Raw genomic sequence first — 21,340 nt, 5'->3', positions numbered from 1 at the left:
ACACGTCTCCAAATCAGTGCTAATGATGCTCTGTATCTGCTGGACGTGTAAACAGGCAACTGTTTGCTTTGTCAACCTTGTAAGGTGATCATATGTCAGCGTAGTGTTTACAGTTTTTCCTGCTGCGCCCAAGTTGTGAAAAGAAACAGACAAATCAATTACTAGTGCTTTAAATTAGGGATGCAAATTTCAAGCCATTTCTTTATTTGAGAGTTGGCCGCCTTAACAATCGATCATTGATTATTCATTAATAATTTATTAAATAAGTTGGACGTTTTGTCCATTCAAAAACTGTTTTAACCACTGACATAACCTATGTTCGATGCAAACTTAGAGTAGGCCACATTAGGAGTTAAAAGAACAAGCAACAGCCACCTTCCTTAAATGATAAACTAATTAACATAAAATTATGCTATTTTAACGTTAGCCACTAAAAAAACAACTTTATGCTTTATTTATTATCTATTATAGAGTTCATCAAGTGCATTCAACTGTTTTCTTCCTTGGACGGCAGAGAGGTGCGTTTGTTTGTGGCAGTAACCAAACACAGCTGTAACTCAATTCTCATTGAAAAATAAGAGGCTCCACCTAGGAAATCTACACAATATTATCACAACATGTCCACCGTCTTCTGCATTATCGGTTAATATATTTTTAATCGGCTAAATTATTTATGGCAATTGACCGATAATTAATTGATCATTAACATTCCTACTTTGAACTAAAAAGTAATCTTACTCAATGTATGTTCCATCTCACCAGGGTATTTGTACCATTTACATGTTAGGGTTTTGTTGTTCTTGTGGTTATTAATTTTATCATTTCATCATAATCTAGGCCTACATTTTAATCCACGGGGCTTCTGTTTAAACAGGAACTTTCCGTCACAGTTTTGTTTTTACTAAATCAAGGTTTTTTTCTTGTTTTGCACATCTGATTCATTTTCTGCCTCAGCTCGGTTCCAAAATATTTTAGTTAGTATTCACAAATCAGACAACTAACCAACAACCCACAGTATGTTGGAAGCAAAACCTCATCTCCTTAGTGCGGTTCATCATGAAGTGTTTACTGACTCCACCGAGTATGTGATGATAGCGAACTGCTGCTGTTCTACGGCTATTGAGGGCTTTAGAGATTTCTTTGTACTAAATATGCTTAAAAAACTTAAAATCATTAAAGAGTCTCTGAGTCTTTTAGGATTGATGAGAAATAAAAACAGATAATAACACAGATGTTTTGTCCCTGTAGAACACCCAACTTTACTGCAGTTGAGTTTTGACTTTGTCCTTTCTAATGGCTTCTCTCTTTCTTTGTATATTTTCTCTCATTTAGCTTGTATATCTGATTATACCCTCTCTGACTATTTTTTTGTTTTTCATCTCCTCTCTGGCTTATTATCCTCCACACTCCTCTATGTGTCTTCTCTTCTTTTCTTTGAAAAACTTCCAATTGTTTTATGTATTGAGCCCCTTAGATGAATTTAAAATTATTTTTGAGTAGATGGATGATGGTGAATCAACATACCAAAACCTGTGGGATTTAGCTGATAATTATTTGCATGTATTTCACACATACTTGAACAAAGTGATTTTCTCATTAATATCTCACTAGTTTTGTTTCATTAGCCTCTTATGTACTGCTTTTAAATCTTCATTAGACCAAACAAGTGCACACTCTCATTCTCATTTGTATTCAACCTTGAACACAATAACTTCTTTTATGAAGTTATTGGCCCAAAATGTGCATAATCTGTTCCTTTTTTTCTAAATTGCACCAATAAAAAACATAGGTCAGAGATTGTTTTATATATTCAAATTGAAATAACTGGATGTGTTTATCCTTCTGCCTGTGAAGCAACAGACACACCATCTGATCCAACAAACAACAAATAGGACAGTTGTGCCATTTTTAGTGATGATTAGCCCAACAAACATTTAAGCTTTAATTGTCATAGTTTTCAGTCCAAACAGTGTCAGGGCTGATAATTGATATGGATTCCCAAACGACCTGTTAAGCCTGTGGTGGTGTCTTCACAACAAACACTTGTGCAATGAGGAATTATTACTGACATTTCAGAATCATTTACTTTCCGTTTTACCATAAAATAAAGTGGTTTATATCAGTGTTTTCCAACCTTTTTGGCTTGGGTTCTGACCCAAGTTGGTCAGAACTACTGGTTAAGATAATCTCTCTAAATGCTCCTTTACAACATTGATTGTTTGTGTTTCTTACCCCGTCTTACTCCACTAATCTCAGTCATTACTGTGGTGGGCTATGGTGTTATCGTAACCAACAGAAAACAATGGCCAAAACTGCAAATTTCAAATGCAAATTACGTAATTGTGCAGTGCTTGTAAGATAACCTACATTTATGCTTTGGTGTTATGTGTGTGTATTGGTGGGCCCTTAAAGCGTGACTATGTAACTTTTGAAAGAAGGAACAAAAGTGATCTAAAGGAAGATAAGTCATGTCTCTTTGACACCGTGAACAGTTGTAGAACTGTTAACTGTTAGCATTTGCATACAGTGTCTGTAATTCATCTATTGTGTTGCCATTGCGATGGTCTGTTGGCCAGCACATCTGATTTGACATTCAGCTGAGGGTGCCTGTAGCAACTAAAGCTGGTTATTGCTGTGTGTGTGTGTGTGTGTGTGTGTGTGTGTGTGTGTGTGTGTGTGTGTGTGTGTGTGTGTGTGTGTGTGTGTGTGTGTGTGTGTGTGTGTGTGAGAGAGAGTGTTGTTTGGGTTTGACTCTGGTAATGAATGTAATACTTCACACTCAGGTACAGAGCTGTTCTGACAAACCTGCCTCTACCCATGTGCTTACACAGAGAGAGAGAGAGAGAGAGGGGGGGGGGGGGTTCGATGGCTGTTGTGGCTTCAGTGCTTGTGTAAGAAACCAATGTCAGATAAGGTCTTCAAACCTTAGAGTTAACACTGTTTTCACAAGATTGATCTTGAAGACTGACCAGTACCTGGGCAGACGATCACTGTCACTGAGCTTCACGAGGATGGTCATATGGCAGAGGATTTGTTGTTTTGAGTGGTGGGACCAAATCATTTAACATTTAGTTTTTACAACCTAATACAACATCATCAATTTGATCATGACCTTATATTCCACCCCTTCTACACACACATTGACTGTAACATATCTATTTATGCACAAGGCTTACACACACACACGCACACACGCACACACGCACACACGCACACACGCACACGCACACGCGCACACGCACACACGCGCACACACGCACACACGCACACACGCACACACGCACACGCATACATGCACACACACACACACATATACACACGTTTACAATCACATAACACACACATGGTTGCCCTTCCTCTCTGCCCCCCAGGTGTGACTGACTGTAGCAATCTCAGGTTGGAGCAGCTGCCTTGTAGTCATTAAAATGTCAGCCGTGTGCTGACATTTACTTCATTTCCCATTTATGTGGAGGAGAAAAACAGACTCATTCTCAAACAAGCTTATACATTCACAGCAAAGAGAAAAATGCAAGGACACATTAAAAGTCACTTAATTTATACCCACTCTGTCCGTTGCGAGGTCCCATGTTGTATGGATTCCAGTGTCTGACTTATGATGTCTTACAGTTTTGCACAAGTTCCACAAAACTCTGATTTATTTATTTTCATCATCTGCATTATTTTCTGCTCGGCCCCATCTGTAATGGCTGGAGAGTTGCACTGAAAAGCCCTTTAAGCCTGAGTCAACAGACAGAGAGAAGGAAAGAAGAAGAATCCTTGGGAGATTCCAGATTTGTGAAGTTGTGATTGTAATGCATTATCTGGTGAAGGCAGTCAAAGGGAGGATTACACATGGCAGGCAGTGCCCCATTATCACTTCCAGTCCAGAGGAGCACAGGAGAGTCAAACTGCCACAGAGACGCAACCAGAACAAACAGAACAAAGAAATGTGCTCATAGAAAGAGTGGGGAAAGAAAGACATATCTGATTGCAGTCTAGGGCTGTCCCTGAATCAGGACTTTCAGAGTTTACTCTAACCGATGCATCGACTCTTAAAAGGGAGCATCCTTGGTATATTCAGTTATGTGGTTCATACTTTTTTCTTAATTCATAGACATTTTTGATACATACTAAAAAGTATTACTGTTGTTTTCTTTTCAAAACACCTTAAATGAGAAATATATGATTCACTCTTCTGGCCAATTAGTGTCAGTTTAGCTTACCTGCAGAGCAGCTGTCTCTCACTCAGATGTTGCTGTTGCTGTCAGGTGAAACTGGTTTTGTTTGGCAGGTTAGCAGTTGTTGCCACATCAGTTGGCATTGATTATAAACTGTAAATCTGCCTGATGGCAGGAAGACCACTATTGTTATTATAACAAGCCAGTTGCACATGAAATGATGTGGCATTTAATGGCTACCTGCATTGAGTCCAGGTCAAGGAGAAAGGAGGTGGCTTAATTTCTACATTAATTTTCATAGTGTTTTAAAACTTTATTGCACAGTGTAGTACTATCTGTCATACTCAGTAGATTTCAGTATCACAGTCTTAACCAGACTGAACAGTCAGAAATATTAAATGAAGCGAGGAAAAATGTTTTAATGTCTTGCCAGTTTGTAACTTGTTCTTCAGGCATTACACCCATTTACTTCTCTGCTTTTAATGGTTTATAATCAGTGACTCAATATCAGCACCAACGACATTGACCACAGTGATTATAATTATTATTACTTGCTTCATGGATGCGTGCACTTCCAGTCATCTATCAGTACTGTACAAACAAAGCTAGAGCTAGACTCAGGCTCTCGACCACATCACATTACCCTGTCACACATATAATCAGAGATGTGGAGTCTACAGTCACACACACACACACACACACACACACACACACACACACTGTAACAATAAAGAAAGAGAAAAGAAGCAATATGGCATTGTGAATTGAGCAAGCAGACTGCTCAAGGGAGATAAAGTCAATTAAATTGTAATCAAACTAAGAGGATGCCATGCATTTGCTTGTGGCATGTTTGTGCATGTGTGTGTGCGTACATGTACGCATGTGTGTAGGAGCAGCTTGATGCAGAACTCAACCTGAAATCCTCTGACAGTTTTGCTCCACCACTGGACGTGAGTACATCTACTCTCTGTGTGTGTGTGTGTGTGTGTGTGTGTGTGTGTGTGTGTGTGTGTGTGTGTGTGTGTGTGTGTGTGTGTGTGTGTCAGGTACAGTTGGTTTGTACTGCCATGCACTTGCAATTTACGAACAGAACCAAAGTCAATAACAAGTTCAGTCCAAAATTAAGCAACAACAGTAAAAAACTGTGTGTTGGAAAGATTGGTATTTCTTATTAGTTGTTAAATGAGGGGGAAGAAAATGTTGCAACAAACTAGAACTGATAAACAGAGATTTTCAGTCAGTTGTGTAACTGCAGTTAGTTTGGAGGCCAGCCCTAAAGCCCTGCGCTATCTCTGGAGGAAATATAGAGCCTGCAGCCAGAATGGCTTCCCAGTCACACTGTTGTGCCTTAATTAACACAGGGCTGAGTTGAAGCATGCTCTCTAGCAGTGTCGAATTCCAGCAGCAAAAGAGGCATTACATCTGTGCCAAAGAATCAATCTTTTGACCCATTGGCAGTGTGTGTATGCTGCTGATTAGCATTATGTTAATTAAGGATGCAGTGCCGATTATTGCAGCCAGACAAAAGATAGAAGGGACAGAGGGCAGCGTGTACTGCTGGTGTTCACGGACAGGCAGAGAGTCATGCAACCCACAAAACTGTTTAGCCAACTGATTGTTACTGATGACAATAGCTCGTGTTGTCATCAGTTTAGTAGATGAAAGCCTAAACAATAGTAATTATATTGCTAGATAGAATGGATATAAATGTACCAGAAAGTAGTGTTCACGTAAGCAGGAAATCAACTGGATATAAACATGAAATTTGAATAGAAGTGATTAAGTTAACTACAAGGACAAAGCCAGACCAGCTGCATGAATGCAACATGTTTCACGGTTTAGCCAGGAACACACAGATAAGCAGTCTCTAACATAGTATCAGTCATGTGACATTATCTGTCAATGAATTTTTCATTGTCATTCAACGAAAGGTAAAAGTAGCACTTCAACCTTGTCTGTCTGAGAGTCAGTTGTTTCTCTCAAGGGGTTTGGAGTATAGCTGATATCAAAACTTGCTGTGTGATAGGGAATATATAACCCTCCTACTTACATCCATGCATGACAACACACACACACACACACACACACACACACACACACACACACACACACACACACACAAACACACACACACACTGAAATGCACACAATGTTAATCCTGCCTTAGTCATCAGTCTTTAGCTCTTATACCACACACAGAATCACAAGTTCATTTCTTTTTATCCATCTTTCAAATGGCTAAACCAACCACCACATTGACACAACCTTGACAGGCCTCTTGCTTTATAGAACAGTCCGTAGTGCCGACGGTCGATGACTAGAAAGTATTGTGTCCTCCTCTCTGACCTTGTGTTTTTTAAATACATGCCTGATTATGTAGTCATGTGCACTCTCACTTCAGTGGTGCAGGGTTGAGTTTGATCTCAGTACTGTATAATGGGAAACTAATGTGTACTTAATTGTTGATCTGATAAGTTATTTACTGCATTAGCTTAAAGTGCAGATAGGGTCGTTATTTGTGTTAATTTGATGAAGACATTTGCTATTACAAGGATAGATTTTGGAATAAGTGTTAAAGTCATGTCATTAGCCTTTGACTGCTCTGTAGAAAACAGATCGATTCACTTCTCTCACTTGTGTGTGTTTGCCAAAAAATTATAATTTGCTACACTTTAGACACCCTTTTTGACAGTGTTATGTAAAATTTCAAGTATGACTGGAGATCTACAGGGTCCAATCTTTCATCTTGAGTCGTCCAACTGTGTACTTTTGTTTTCATGTTGCATGCAGAAATATGAAGCTCTGAAGCATAAAAAACTCTCCAAACGTTTAGTTTTGTTGTGCAAGATAACTGTCCATTGGAAGGGGATCAGACATCTCTTCTATCTAAATCCAAAGCAGGCTCTGTGTAGTGTAGCAAGTAATTTTGTTCGCTGTGAGAGTGAAAATGACAAGTGATATGTTTCTGATCTAAAAAGAGAGTCCTGTGGCTATGTGCAATTAAAAGAGGCTTCCCTGGCAAAATCAGAGATTGTATTCTTACCTGTAGGGTAAGTGGCAGCAGATACTGTAGGTCATGTTAATAACTTTGGTGGTTATAATTTTTATGACGTCAAGACAATATATAGGGATATATTCAATTTCTTTCAATTATGTAGGATATGAATACTACTGTATATGTAGGTTGGCTGTTATTTCTCAGCTTCTGTGTTATGAGTTTAATACCATGCTTGAAGGGATCTGTTCAAACAGCCAGCTGATCCCAACTATTGGAGGACAATTTATTGATTAAGGCATTGCCTTCGATTTTGTCCAGTTTATTTTGTAGCTGGGTGTCTGAAAGAAACTATTGATTAGCAAACACATTGCTGGAACAGCAATTTATGAGATGCTTGAGACCAATAATATGGCATCCATGTGTAAAAGCTGCTTAGCTCTTCATGTCTGCTTTAATACGCCTGATATTTATATGTATTGCAACGGCTAGTTCAAGTGCGATGGCAAATATAAAGAGAAAAGTGGATACCCCTCTTTTGTGCATGAATGTGATAATAATAATTCAACCCTGTGTCAAACTCATCTAGTGGTCACAACTACACTTTTCCACATTAGGTACAAAGGTCTTCACATCTTTTGGTCACAGGAACACAAGTAGCCATGTTCAATACGGTTTTCTAGATATTACATTTGTTCCATCAGTTTATCTTCCCAGAGGCTCTATTTGTGCTTCCATCCCTCCATCATTCCTAGATGTTATCACAGTGCCTCTCACAGGCCAAACAGTCAGACCTGTTCACATCTAGTCTTTATTTATTTTTTTCTCTTTTTCTCTCTCCGTGGCCTCCCAGGTAAATAGAGGAAATACCTTTTTAATTAGTTTATCAAAGCCTGAAATAGATGCTGATTGTTCAAATAACAACTAATAATAACTAATAATTTAATTTTAAGTGGTTTATTTGCTATTAGGAGCTGGGCAAACAAACACTAGAGAGCAATGACAACAATGACAACACAAACCAAACGTGTACCCTACATGCACATCTACCTTTATGAAAACTTCACTGGCAACATTAATTTTTTTTATTAAACTAACCAAAGCTGCTTCTCGTAAAGATAAAGTAAAGTACAAAAATACATCCAGTGTCGAAAAAACATCCCTCTGACCCGTGTCCAGCTCTGTAGAAATTAATTAGAGGCCACCTTCTTCTCTCTGAAAAGGCTTGTTGGCAAAGTGGCCTGTTTTCTTGCACTCTGACTGTCTTTATTATCCAATCAGTGCTGGCGTCCGTCCAGTACCCAGGAAGAGTTTTTCATTGTATCCTCCTCTTTTAGAAATGACTTCAGTTTCTAGCAGGAGAAAGGGGTTTCACAGTTAACCTTTTGTGTAATGACATTTTTAAGCTTGGGCTGCTGTGTTATTTTTTGCCAGAAGCCTGGTTGGAAGAGTTGCTGCAACTAAAAAAGGGAAGATTGGATCATTGTTTGAAATAAGGTGTGGTAAAACATTGAGTCAGTGAAAAACAAGTGTTTGTACCACTGTACTACTACTAATGAGCATTGCCCACACTGCTTTACATTACGACTTAATGACTGTGCTGACTCTTTTTGTGCCAGTGCCTGCTTCTGTGTTTGCCATTGTTTACATAAAACTATGATGAATATGATGAAAGCTTCAAATTCAGATTGCTGCCATGAAAAAAATCCAATATACAAAATGTACATGATTGGCAGATTCAATCATAACACTGAATGGGGTCTGCTGTGAGCTGCTTAATGTCAGGAAAAAATACATAATCTCGCAGAAGGCAAATGAGGGACAGCAAGAAGGCAGAAAAATAATGTGAAAAATCATAGTTATTGCATTGCTGGTATTTTTGTTTGAGCTGCAGTTTTGTGGAGCTAAACAAAAAACTCCCATAAAATGCACTTGCATTTTTTTTTTCTGCTGTCATTTATGTAGTATTCATTGTTGTGTTACTGTACGGTACTACTTTCTCTATCCCTCTCTAATTTACATCTATATGTGACCAATATACCTATAACAGTTACTAAAGGTATGTCCATATTGATCCCCACCACCACCTTCCAGGTAGAATCTTCTGGACTGCTGTCAGATAATAAAGTTATTCTGATGATCTTTCTAATGGCCACAAAGACTTCAACAGTGCCTCAAATGTCATGTTGTTGTTTTTTTGCAGATAGTCAATCACAGATGTAATTACCCCTACTGCTGCACTTAATCGGCCATGAGTAATTAGTTTCAATTTGCATAAATCTCCATTCCCTCCTCCCATATTTGTGGTCCTGCAACTCTCCAAAATACATCATGCATTACACCACAACACAACTTTTAGCTGTAACACTTACATTTGCCAGCACAAACGTAGTAGAAGCATATAACTTAACAACACTTAACAACTCAGCAAATTGTAAGTTAATGAATGCATATTGGTTACAATTAACTTCTGTACGCACTGTATCATAAACTCACACAACAATAAAGGCTTTCAGTACATTACAAGAGGTGCATGTGCAATGCTGTAAGTGCAGCAAACCATTTATTTATTTCCACCATACTGACTTTTTACTGAATTTACATACTTGCGCTGCCCTGCATACTGCAAACTGAATCACAATTAAGCTGGAATTCTCAGTAGTTCTACACAAATGTAATGTTAGATTTTGTTAATTTTGAATTTAGCTTTCAAATTAAAACATGCATTTCAGATGATTATCTCTGAATAGAGCTGTTTTGTTTAGACCCAGCATCTTACAGTGTGATTATTTTAGGCTTCATTTATCAATTCCACCTTGGTTATATCCCTTTTACCATTGTACTATGGCAATCCATGCACTCACATAAAGCCTAGAGTACAGCACTGTTTAAGCCAGTATCACTGACATGCAGTCTTTTCATCATATTTTTTACCAGAAAGCATCTGGCGAAGAGTCACACTCATTTCACACTTGCATCCTTTCCACTTCTTTTATTTTGTACAGGGCCCCGTTTCATTGAAATGGTGACCACTAACCACCGCTGTCCTAGAATTCTATTATGGCACCACATTTTCCAGTGTCAATGCCAATAGAACAATGTCATTACATTGTAAAGGTTTTTTAATGAAACTGTTATTTTTATCTGTATAAGAAAAAAAGAACAAAGAGTAAATGAAAGAAGCAAAGATATGAGTGAAGAAGGAGAATGTGGAAATGCAGGAAGTATAAAGAATACGGGAATTATAATTAAGTTCAAGTTTGAAATGGATCAAACTCACCTCTCTCTCTTGGCTATTATTTTTCAGAGCCACTTCATCCACTTTCTGTCTGTCTCCTGTCGCTCTCCTGACCTCTCCTGTTCCTCGTATTAGGGTCACTACATCTTTTCTTCTCTCCCCACTGTTGTGGTTCAGTCATGCGGTCATTTCTCTTCTTAGCCTTCCTTTACTGATTATTTGACTTTTCCTAGCTTACTTTATTCACCATATATATGCAGACATCATTCAATCCACTGCATAAAGAGACCTTTTGCATTCAGAATTTCACTGAATCTCTTTTGAATATATTATTTGATGTGGATATTTTGACATGTTGGTATTTGTCTATGTGATTGTGCAGGTGTGTGTTACACTGTCTCTTATCCTCACATGCCTGTTACCATTTCCCTCACAGTGAGTCAGACAGATTACCTCGAGCGCTGATAGATGGACCTGAGGCCAAATTAATAAACCATAACATCAGGAGAAAGTTTGTCACACTAAAAAATGGGATGCGCTTTGCTTGTATGAAGTTTTGACTTCCTACAACCTACACAGTATAACACACTGAGAAAGGAAATGAAGAAGTGTTCCTTCCCAATGGATCTGTTCCTTTGATTGTACATAAATACGCTTTGACAACTTTAATGTATGGGTGGGGGTCTCATTTTCCTTCTGTCACTTCTTAACGTTTTTTTCCATCGTTGTTCTGCAATAGTTATTTATTTTCCTCCGGGTAATGTGTAGATAATTTTAGGTTTGCAGTGCATGTGTGAAAGGGGCTTTAGTGATTGTTCTTGACAAGATCAGAAAAAACAGATATGTCTCTGGCAGATTTAATAGTGGGATTTAACAGTAATAACCTAGCATGTAAACAGCAGCGCAATGTGAGATCAGGTTCACATCAGACACCAGCTGTGGCTCAAAAACAACCCATTTGGCTCCTAATATAGACAAGGCTGCTCTCTTCTTTTGAAGTTTGTAGACACATGCTAATGACTTGTACACTGTGGCTTGATCTACTGTAAGTTAGCAAAGTTAGAAAAACACAAACATTGTCATACCACACACATTAAGGCAGTGGCTCCTTTTATTTTCTTTGTAAATCCACACAAACGTAATGGTAAGGTGGACATGTCACTCTGCCACAGTTTACACCACCGTCCTATTATCCAGTGTTGTATGGCTTCCTCTCTTGTAAGCTGATAGTACATTTCCCTCTGTGGTCTTGCAGCTATTAACACTCACTCAGGTTGTGTGTATTGTAACAGCTATATCTCGATTTAGTCCCCCTAATGTCTCTGTTTTACTGCCACTGTCTATGTCTAAAACTTCTTCCACCTTTGACACCTGAAAATGGGTTTGTGCTGGTAGCCTAGTGTGAAATGACATAATGTTCAGAGTCAATGAGCTGCTTAGATCTCTGTCACCTTGAACGCCAGCCAGCTGTGCCTCGATGCCACAATGATAACATCTGTTACGACCCCTCCCTTTTCTGCCTGCTGTAGGATTTTCTGGCTGAGCTGGCAGTTTGGGAGAGTTTGTCAGCTAATTGGTGGACACCTGGGTAGGCCTCAACCAAGACTTCTATAAAGTCATGTCTCATTGTTCTCTCTCTGCATTCTCCTTCTCCTAGGCTCCACATCTCCTGGTTTGGGTTTGTTTCACCTCCTCTGTTGCAGTTGTCATTTATCCACACATCTTTCACTCACCCACACACACAATTTTTGGAACTGAAACTACTGTTTGTAGAAAGCTAAGCCATTGCAAAGCATGATTATGTATAGTAAAACTTGTCACAGGTCATCAAAGGCAGAATTTACATAACCCATCTAAGTTTGTATTACTCTTCTTGGGGGGATTGTGTAATTGGATTTTTTTTCTCTAACTATCCAAACAATGTCTAACCACTCACTTATCTGAAATGAGATTTATACTGTTAAATTACATTCTAAAGTAGTCCATCTTCCTTTCTACAAGGCTGCCTAATGGACCTCAATTGTGTATGTGCATGTATGTGTGAGTGAGGAGGAAACATATGGCTAATATGCTTCCTTTGCTTTGTGTGTTGCCATTTCCTATGGATCTGAGTTAACAAATACTGCATAAAAAACAGAGTGAGGGACATGCAGGGAAGAGATGAGAAAGAAAAGGCAGGAGGGTAATTCCCAGCCATGATCCGGTTTGTGATATCTGACTTGTGGCTTAGATCAATAATGTGTGTTTGATGAGATACACACAGCCGTCCTGCCTGACTGTTTACCACAGCTTCCTCCCGGGTACATGTGAAGCCCCGAGACACACAAACAAATGCCTTCACACACACAAACGCCCGCACTACTCAGTCCATATACAGTCCATTATGGCCTCAGTCTAGTCTCACGGCAGTTCGTGAAATGGTCACGTTATTTAATCTATTGATTGTACACAGACACGTTTATCTCATCTCTTTTTTTTCTTTTTTTTTTAAAGTAATGTATTTCAATGCGAAGCATCTTTCGTGATAACAGCACAACAACGGTAGCGAGTAGTATGAAATGCCGAAAAAAACCAACATAGGATTTTCACCCCGGAGACCGGGTATCGTGTCCCGCGTGTGACGATTCGTTTCCCCGTTGTTCTTTTTCTAAACCCAACCTCCATATAGATGCTTCCCATTACCTGCTGACCACCATGAAAAAAACTAGATAAACGTGTCCGTGTACACGAATCAATAGATAAAAAATTACGTGACCATTTCACGAACTGCCGTGAGACTGGGTTGAATTTACTTATCCTCCTCCCCACTTTCTACCTCTCTCATCATATTCTTTAATATATTTAGTCACAGACTGTTACTATATTTAAATGAAAATGCAGCTAAAAAAGAGTGACTGTTGGACTTAGATGTATCAGGTGGCAAGCGACACAACTCAAAAGAAATGCTACTGTTGGTATGTGTCTGGTAGTACACATACTGGTAGTAGGCAATTGGTTACTAATGTGCCATAATTACTTTGTTAGTCAGTAAGATATGGCATCTGTGTGCCTGTCAGCATGTGGGCATGTTTTTTCATGAATGCAGTTTGGTAAGAAACATTTTTTTTGATCCTGCCATTCAGGGTTAACCCTGCACACAAACAGTAACATTCACTGCAGCATAGTATTTTTCTATTCCACTAGTCACAGCTGAAATTCCCCAGTAACTGCTAATACCTTCACACAATTTGACTTATTATAACGTGAGTGTAGAACAGTTTCATTTCATTCCAACATTTTATTCAACATGCGCATGGCGAGATAGAGAGAATTTATATCGTTCTTTATTTTACCTTCACAAAATGCTTTTTCATTTATGACAGTTTATGCAGCCTAAATCTGCAGAAAATTGCAGTGTTTTTTTTTTTTTTCATTTCAGAATATTTTGGTTTCCTTTTAATACTTAAATAATATGGCAAGAATTGAATCCAGGATTGTGTGAGGAACAGAATAAATATGCATAGTTGGAATCAGATACCCAGCACTTCTTTCTGTGCCCATGGTTGTTTAAATCTCCCTTTCCCCATTTCCCTCTCTCTCTCTCTCTCTATTGCTCGATCCATCTCCATGTCATCCTCCCCGCTCCTTTTCCCTGCTCCATTCTTATATTTGATGGTGACACTTCGGCATAAAGGGCGGATGGATGACCTACACATTCTTGACTGCAAGGATGAATTACTTGCCTCACCATTTCTCTCTTGTCCTGTTTTATGAAAGCTCTTTCACATGTGGTGTTTGTCTTCTGCTTTACTGTCATGGCAAAGCCTTGAGGTTTACTCATGCCTTTTCCAAGGAAGACACCAGGGGTGTAAATATAGACGGTGCAGGCAGTGCAGTTGCACTAGGGCCGTTGGGGTTATGGTAGGGGGGGGGGGGGCATAGAGAGAAGAATGGGCCCTTGCGAGTGAAATGAAATGTGATACCTGTGCTACATAAATGCCCTTGAAAAGGCAAACCCATCTCCGTCATGGTTTTCAGTTTTTGTTTTTGTTTAATAGCACTCTATAACAAAAGTATATGCTTATTCTACATAAACTATAAAAACTTAAAAAAAATTAAATTGAATAAATAATTTCTTATTTTCTTTGGTATTTTTGTCATATACAGATAAGAAATTATGCTTGCTGGGTAATATGTATGTTAATGTTGTTCAATGTCAAGTCACTATTCGATCATGTGACAAGACGATACGATAAACGGTAGCTAGTTTAAGGCGCTGACAACCTGAGCACATCTGCAAGCCGAATACCTAATTCTGTGTGTGTTTGTGTGTTTCATAACTAGGAACTAGCATGCACTGGGGCCCGTCGCAACTACCTTGCGCCACTGGAAGACACATATAACCATATCCTATATCATTCTTTCCAAACTTCACTCAGTATTCTGATATCAGGAATAATATGATTTATTTTATTGACACAAGATCAGGGACAATGAGCTTTGAATAGAAAAAAAGTCATGGTACTTTGAAAAAACTGCTTTGTTCTAATTGACAACGATATAAGAACAGGCCAAAAACATCTGTATGTCTGAAAACACCCTCGGACCCAAGAGGGATTATTAAGTACTTGAATCGGTACTGAGTATAAGCGAGTACCCAAATGTAAGTACTTGTAGTTGTACTTGGTCTTAAAAAAAAAGTGGAATCGGTGCATCCCTAATTGTAACCGCACATACAGTATATGGCTGTGGTGGTGAAAGATTGTCTGACACAGAACTGTCAATATGTACTATGATACATGAAGCTATACACATGAAGTTGAAATCAACACATCTGTGACACAGACTGAACAGTATAAGTAGCACAATTTCCAAGGCTGTTGGGTTTATATTTGGGTTTATATTTTTTGTCATCTAGAGTCTACAAGTTTATATTTCAACTGTTAAGTGTACTGCTTAGTCACTAGTCAATTATTTAAAAACCAAATGTAGGGAATGTGTGTTCATGCTATGTGTTAAATGTTAAAAAGCAAATATTGACCAATATATAAAAAATCTGATATTCCTTAGCTGATAGTTCTTCAATCTGTTAGTAATCTAATATATTCATGAATCCATGTACAGAACTCTATTTTTGCTCTATTATCTGTAATAGTGCACGATCAGCCATAGTCTAGTCCCCTTTGGGCCGTTTGGCATGCAGTGTCTCATTCAAGATGACTTCAGCAGGGTGAATGCTTCCCCTCACGGGGCCCTGTATTCAAGGTCTCTCTGAACCACTAAGCCCCCTTGTGCTCTGAATTTACAAGTGTTCACCATGTATTCCCTGTGGAACAACTTTGATGTCAGTTGTGTGTCTGACTCTGACATCTTTAAGCCAGCCTGACCCTGCTGTGCTGCTAACAAAAACAGTTAACAGGACATGTTGTCTCTGTGCATCTTGTCCCTTTGTATGTATGCCTCCCAGTGTGCAAATGTTTTCTGCTCAGGCTTTCTGACTCAGTGCCCAGCAAAGGGCTTCCATCACAGGCAGCAGTGCCATTCCTGTCCAAAACAATTTGGTTCACGCCAAGTGAGACAGAAAACAGAGTTCCTTCGAGACTCATCGTGGGCCACAGTGCAAAGTCTAAAGAGAGCGGAGCGGCAAAGATGGAGAGAGGGAGAAGCCAGAGCAGCAGGACAATTGGAGGAGGAAAGGGTAAAGTGAGTGTCAAAGAGAAACAAATTGAGTTTGTGTCCAAACACCAAAAGACTGTCACAGGGAGAAAATGGAAAAAGAATGGAAGGGAGCATTACCGTAAAGTGAAGGAGAAAATGAGTGTTTCGACTTAAATCATGTTTTGAAATAAATTGCTTTTACTGAGCAGCGGAGAGTAAATTAATTTATTAAGATTGTTGTTATCGGATGCACTTTTTGTTGAATCATATTTGTGATTGTATTTGGGAAGAATATGAAATGTTTCAATTATAAACTGCTTTTATTCATTCACTTTTGTTGTTAGATTAGTAAAACCACATATATGAAAATCAGTCATCAATCATTGTGTTCCCAGAGTGACTCCTGTGTTTTCTTCACATGCCATCTTTGTTTATCAATTAGTGCTGCCGATCAAAGAGACTCACACACACAAACCAAATATGCAGGTCAGGTATAATTATCAGATTGCGTTCCTATGGTAACAGTCAAGACTTTGCAACAGATTGTGTGTTTTCTGTGTTGCGTAGAAAGGAGAGTTTATATGTTAAATGAAAAGGAAAGGAAGAGAATACATCTTTATTTTTCCTCTCCGTTTCTCTGTTCATTTGGGTGTGTGTGTGTGTGTGTGTGTGTGTGTGTGTGTGTGTGTGTGTGTGTGTGTGTGTGTGTGTGTGTGTGTGTGTGTGTGTGTCTGTAGGGCTTTGTACCAGTTTCTCCCACTTAACCTTTCTCCACATTTCTGAGTCACTCTCAGCTTTGAGTGGACCCCCGATAAAATATACGGGATTTAGTGGTAAAATAACAAGACCATAAATTGAGATACCACTTGTTACAAGGGAACATTGGAATGGAAAACTTTTATTTAAATTTGTCAGGGGGAACTTTACCGTAATAACAGCATGCAATTTCTTTTGCATTACTGCCCTCCACTGTTCATCTTGTTTCTATTTCTTGTTTGCACTTGATGCCAAGTGTGGTGGTGAAAATGAATTGTTGTTTTTAGGGAAAGGGGAAGGCTAAATGGTCACTTGACAGAGAAACATTTTTAAATTGGGACACCACAACATTTGAATTGAATGTGCCATCAGTTTTTGTTAAATTGGAATAGACTTTGGAGGACCAAAAATAATGATTTCTGATTTGTTTTCATTTAGCTGGAGAAGGTTTTGGCATCCAACATGTTTTGTGTGGCAGATAAAATTGCCTTCTTTACTGGTTTTTAACAGGTGTCATCTGCATAACAATAGTACTTTTGTGTTTATGTAATACGTTTAATTAATGTATTTCTACTGCAGGTGTAGGCTATGTGAATACTTTTGGAGGTTTAGTCTGATGCTGGCCAGATCTAAGTAAGATCATGATTCTCAGGATATTGTCATTCATAGAAATGAATACACACACAAGCACATATCTTTCTCTGTCTGCTGCTCTGTCTCTAGACTCTGACACCAGCATCTTGCCCATCTGTAAATACTCACTGGGCTGGAGGAGTTAAGAGAGGAAGAAATGAAAGATGCAGCAGTGAATGTGTAGTGAACAGTGAGGTTTGCAGACATGGTGGTGCCAAAAACGTAACTTGCACTTACTTCTACACCCTAAAACCGTCCAAAAATAAGGCAGGAGTTGTAGAGAAAGTGATGACAACCTAAGTGGTTGTACTGCCTCGATGCAGAAAGAATGATGGGGAAAGGTAAACAGGTACAACATGGAAAGAGGAGAGGGGCAGCAAGACAGGCAGGAATGAAACAGAATAGGTAAGTATGGACAGGTTTTTGACAGACAATTTCAGGAGGTTGATGGTGGTTTAAATCAATACTTTAAATGGCAAAAGTATGGAGAGGACAACGGAGGTGGACAAGGCAGGAAAGTGAAAATCAAAATGTCTTTGTTTTTGTTGATACAACTGTGTTTTGTTTTGTTAAACTGTATCTTCCTGTGATTGTAGGATTGTCTTGCCAAAGCAAGAGACACATGATCCAGACTCGAAAGGAAAGGGCCTGCAGGTCAGGTCAGTTCATTTTATTTTCTTAGATTTAAAGGAATCACCAACTCATGCACACTGGATATCTTTAACACTGAGCATATTACTCTTACTGAAAACAATACAAAAATGGCCTATATAAATGTCTAAATGTTGTTGAAGGTGAATGGCAGCCTTAAAGTAGGCATCAGTCTTTACTGTGCTTAACATTCATGTTTTTGTTTCTCTATTCTGTTTTTGCTGTGTTGGTGTTTGAACAAATACAGCAACAGAACTGAATTGCTTCAGACAACAAGGCAACCCCAGCTGTTGTACTACAACCACAACCACAAGACCACCACACTGACTTGAGCACAGATTATAAAACTGGCAGGTTTGCTACTGTATTTTATGTGTGTCATATTTTTTTTTTTTTATCAAATTACGTGATATATTATTCAAATGTACAATAATCCCTAATTCAATCAAAAATACAAATGTCTGCCGTCCCTTTCCTATGCATGAAAAATACCCCTATCCATCCAACCTGGGGATTCTCCTGTCTTTCCGAGTTATCTTTTTGATCCAGGTAGAGAGCTGTGAGACTATAATCTTTCTGCCTGTGTAATCTGGACTGCTGCAGACAGCCTGCAGAGCTTCTCTTTAAACATTATACTGAAACATAGTGAACATCACAATTACAATTGTACTGTCTTTTAGAGGCACATCACAGAGCGATGTGTGGGTGGCACAGAGAACATTGAGTATGTTAAGATCCCCTATGCATTTGTTGACCACTAGAGGACCCCAAAGACTCCAAAACAAACTCACAGGAATGAGACTACATACAGTATAGTACTGTACATGAACTAATCAAGATGGAAGCATATTAGCAAACATTTTTCTAACATTGCTTGCACATCCAGTCGAAGCAACATGAATATCCTGAAGGGATTTCAATCCTACTACTCACCTGCTGAATTCAAGTCCAATGTTGACTCACCTTTTGCCTGTGTTTGGTCTGTCAACTGCTAAAAACAAATATGGGTCTCTTTGGCTTATTAGATTAACTTTTCGCTGCTACCCATTTACTTTGGTGTGTGTGTGTGTGTGTGTGTGTGTGTGTGTGTGTGTGTGTGTGTGTGTGTGTGTGTGTGTGTGTGTGTGTGTGTGTGTGTGTGTGTGTGTGTGTGTGTGTGTGTGTGTGTGTGTGTGTGGTGTTCTATTTATCTCTGAGCTTAAACTCTCGTATCTGTTTCCCCCCAAGATGATGATGGGTTATATATTGGCTATAACACAAAAAACACCAAATAACTAAAGGGAATCTGCCAGGCTCTTTGTAAGTCTGTCTGCAGATGAGGAGCAGGACACATCTGGGGATTTTAGCACCCAGGATGATGTAATTCTCTTTGTTGACCAAGAGAAGGAGTCATCACAGAATGAGCAAGGCAAACAGAAACAGCAATCCACCCCAGAGGAGCTATTGCAGGCGATAAAGACCTGGCGGGGGAGGATGAAACTAGATGTGTTCGGTAGCTTTGCCTCATCTACTCTGCCTTAGCCAAGCAGGGACCTCTGTTCTCTCAGCACACACTTGAAGCCATTTTAGTCAGTCCACAAACTTAAAGGACAATTCTGGCGCAAAACGAACCTAGGGGTTATTAACAGATGTGTACCCACTCTGTTGCTCTCTGGGACATGCTTTCATGCTAATCGAATGAGTTTGGAGCTTGAAAGACGCTAGCGCGGACCGCTGATTAGCTTACAACGCTAGTATTCGGGGTACAGGGAACATAAAAACAAATCGCTATTTATACCACTAAAAAGGCTCAAAATATCACCAAACTTCAACGGTAGCATAATGAGGGTCCCAACATGTTAACCAAAGCATTGAGAACATTGTAAGTGTACAGACAGTTTATTGAATGAAGAGCTGGGGGAGCTCCGTGAAAGGGCTACGAGAGAGAGAGCTATCGGTAGTCAATGCCGCAACACAGCCTCGTACTTCGGGAAACTGGTGGTGTACCTGCGGACGTTGTGAAGCTATGACCACCGAACAGGAGTGTCTGTGTTGCAAGGAGTGGGACCGGTTGCGTTGCGATGCCCAAGAGATGCAGTGTTTTGTACAGTCTGAAGATTTCCCCTCTCTGATAAACAGGGCTATACTTGAAACTTTTTCGGCGACCCAGACCAGAGGGACCAGATGGACAGTTATCCACTGAGTAAGTACACTAGACAAGTTAGGCAGAGTGTGATTATTTCAGATATATTGAGCAAATTGCTTTTGATTCTAGTTTGCATCGCCAGCTGTAAGAAATGACTGGTTTCCAAGACGGCGGCGGCATGTAAACATGAACGTGAGTGTCTTTATAATCTATCTTTTCAATAAACAGTCTCTACACTTACAAAGTTCTCAATGCTTTGGTTAACATGTTGGGACCCTCATTATGCTACCGTTGAAGTTTGGTGATATTTTGAGCATTTTTAGTGGTATAAATAGCAATTTGTTTTTACGTTCCCTGTGCTCCGAATACTAGCGTTGTAAGCTAATCAGCGGTCCGCGCTAGCGTCTTTCAAGCTCCAAACTCATTCGATTAGCATGAAAACATGTCCCAGAGAACGACAGAGCGGGTACACATCTGTTAATAACCCCTAGGTTCGTTTTGCGCCGGAATTGTCCTTTAAGACTGCCCAATAATCTTCCATTCAGGTGATGAGTGGACTCTATTTGGGAGGAGTTCTAAATGTACACATTCTAAATATCAGTATCAAAAGTAAAATATTTTGTATGGCTCTTCAGAAAACATTTTTCTTACCAATGGTACCAAAGTGATAAGATATTGTGGACCTTTTAGGACCAGCAGCCATTCATTAAGTGTGCCTAGTGTCTCATTTTACCTTGGCTTTAGTCCATGTTTTTGCTTTGATAATATATTTTTTTTTTGCCTTAATATCTCTGGAGTGACCCTCATGTGCCCTCTAGATCAACCGTTATAACTTTTAAAAATTAGCAGAACAGACTCTTTTATTATCCAACAGTAACTGCTGTCTATAGATAGAGCAAATGTAAGTGGATTGGATGAATAGTGCTACTTCACTAATGCATGCACCAAAATACAGGTGCTCTTTGGATCCAAGGACATATAAGATGTGTACTTAGCTTTATGATCAATAAGTCATAATTTAAAAATACCAAGGCACACTGCTTTGCAAAAATTAAAAAGCCTTACATAACTTAGCTTAAAGCCTACTGCTGTCTCTTAACTCTCAACTCTGCTGAAACCTGAATGTG

General features: G+C 39.1%; 1 long non-coding RNA gene across 1 annotated transcript in view; it reads left to right on the top strand.

The window, feature by feature from the left end:
- The window catches only part of LOC144524416 (uncharacterized), a 155,758-nt gene extending 136,106 nt beyond the window's left edge, over window positions 1-19,652 (top strand). The window contains exons 5-6 of the long non-coding RNA XR_013502603.1: window positions 18,034-18,096; window positions 18,336-19,652. This is a non-coding gene — a long non-coding RNA (uncharacterized LOC144524416). The remainder of the gene's footprint in view (window positions 1-18,033; window positions 18,097-18,335) is intronic.
- The last annotated feature ends 1,688 nt before the right edge of the window (window positions 19,653-21,340 follow it).

Source organism: Sander vitreus, chromosome 10 (genome assembly GCF_031162955.1).
Source record: "Sander vitreus isolate 19-12246 chromosome 10, sanVit1, whole genome shotgun sequence".
Lineage (NCBI taxonomy): Eukaryota > Metazoa > Chordata > Actinopteri > Perciformes > Percidae > Sander > Sander vitreus.
This window is presented reverse-complemented; position numbering and strand designations above follow the sequence as displayed.